General features: G+C 35.2%; 1 non-coding gene across 1 annotated transcript; it reads left to right on the forward strand.

The window, feature by feature from the left end:
• Window positions 1-2038: 2038 nt before the first annotated feature.
• Window positions 2039-2147, forward strand: LOC118061627 (small nucleolar RNA R71). The gene has a single exon (XR_004689592.1). It is a non-coding gene; the product is annotated as a small nucleolar RNA R71 (small nucleolar RNA).
• The last annotated feature ends 202 nt before the right edge of the window (window positions 2148-2349 follow it).

A 2349-nucleotide genomic window follows, 5' to 3' on the forward strand; every position in this document is an offset into this window, starting at 1 on the left:
TTCGTTGCATTTCTCTAGATGGTTTAGCATTTTCCTCCAAATAAATCCCGTGTGTGCAAATCAAAGGACTAATTCCTATTATGTCAGCTATGGTCCATCCTAATACATTTTTGTGCATTTTTAGAGTTTGTAATAACTTACCTTCTTGATGTGCATTAAGTTCGAAAGAGATTATTACTGAAAAAGTTTCATTTTCTCCCAAAAATGAGTATTTAAGATTGAATGGTAATGGCTTCAAATCAGGTTTTGGTGGTTGAACACTTGAAGGTATAGACTCAATTGATCATGGTGGCAATTCTTCAATTTTTGGTCTCCAATTACATGCCTTTGCTTCTTCCTGAAAATAAACCATTTGCAACTCGTCAGGTTCATCAATCTCCATTTCACTGGAAGTGGTTTGAAATTGATCATGAACTAATTTTTCAATAAAGTCCACTTCTTGTAAATCATTATCATCTCCAGGTTGCTTGTAAATGTTGAAAATATTCATCTCCAATGTCATGTTTCCAAATGATAGCTTCATCAGTCCATTCCTACAATTAATCAATGCATTAGAAGTTGCAAGAAATGGACGTCCTAAAATAACAGGAATTGAATTACATGCTTCAACAGGTTATGTATCCAAGACAATAAAATCTACGGGGTAAATGAATTTATCAACTTGTACTAACACATCCTCAACTATTCCTCTAGGCACTTTTACAGATCTATCAACAAGTAAAAGAGTTACAGAAGTTGGTTTTAACTCACCTAGATTGAGACTTTGAAAAACCGAATATGAAAGTAAATTCACACTAGCTCCAAGATCAAGTAAAGCTCTTTCAATTTTATGTTCTCCAATAAAGCAAGAAATGGTAGGACAACCAGGGTCTTTATATTTCAAAGCATTATTATTCTGAAGAATAGCACTTACTTGTTCGGCTAAAAAGGCTTTCTTTTTCACATTCAGTTTTCTCTTCACAGTGCATAGATCTTTCAAAAATTTAGCATAGGAAGGTACCTATTTAATAGCATCCAACAAAGGTATATTGATCCTTACTTGTTTGAAAGTTTCAAGGATTTCAGAGTTGTGATTGACTTTCCTTTGTTTGGTCATGTTATGAGGAAATGGAAGTGCTGGCGGAGAATCAGTCTTTTCTTGACAATGTTCAAATTCAACGCCTTCCTTACCCTTAGAGATTGACTCATCATCTTTCTCACAAGGTTCAAGAGTGGGTTTTTCAATAACCTTACCATTACGAAAAGTGATGACTGATTTGACTTGATCCATGTGTTGGCTTCCGGAACTACTTGCATTTGCATTGTATTGCCCCTTTGGATTTTGCTGTGGTTGAGATGGAAACTTACCTTTCTCTTGAAAACTAAGAGCAGATGTGAATTTTGCAAGAGCATCTTTAATATTTGTCATGCTTTGAGTAAGTTGAGTGTTGAGTGTTGATTGTCTCTTGCTTTTCAATGAATGCATGCAATGTTTCCTTAAGATTTCTTCTAGGAGGTGGAGCATAAGGAGGTGCATATCTATGAGAATTTTGGAAATTATGGTGTGCTTGAAATGGTGGTTATGAAGTTTGTGCACTGTTGTTATCACTCTTCCAACTGAAATTCGGGTGATTTCTCCAACCAGGGTTGTTCATGGAGGCATTCCTTGAAAGAAGGAAAAGTTAGACAGTCATTGGTTGCATGTTTATTTGTTTCACATATTTGACACACAATGTCTTGAACATATTTTAATTGACCACTCTTTTTCAATTCTAGTGTCTCAACTTTTCTAGCTAAAGATGTAAACTTGGCTTGGAGGTCATGATCTTCCCTAAGGTTATACATACCTCCACTAGATGTATGAGGTTGGGTTTTACTTGGTGCCTTATAAGTGCCCGTAGTGTCCCAATTTTACGCATTTTCAACTAGCAAGTCTAGGTACTCCATTGCTTCATTAGAGTCTTTATCTTCAAAAGTTCCATTCCACATCAATTCAACCATTTGCCTATCTTTAGGTGTTAACCCTTCATAAAATTGTGAAACCAATCTCCATGTTTCAAAACCATGATGAGGGCAAGTATTAAGCAAGTCTCGATACCTATCCCAACATTGGTAAAATGTTTCACCTGGTTTTTGGGTGAAAGTGGTGATTTGTTTTTTGAAAGAGTTGGTTCTATGAGATGGAAAAAACTTCTTTAAAAATTGTTGTTGCATTTCATCCCAAGCACGAATGGATCCTGACCTAAGATTTTGTAGCCATGTTTTAGCTTTATCTTTTAATGAAAAAGGAAAAAGCTTTAATTTAATGGTATTCATGCTACAATTTAAGTCATTATAGGTGTTACAAACTTCTTCAAATTCTCTCAAATG

This window comes from Populus alba, chromosome 10, assembly GCF_005239225.2.
Source record: "Populus alba chromosome 10, ASM523922v2, whole genome shotgun sequence".
NCBI classification, from domain to species: domain Eukaryota; kingdom Viridiplantae; phylum Streptophyta; class Magnoliopsida; order Malpighiales; family Salicaceae; genus Populus; species Populus alba.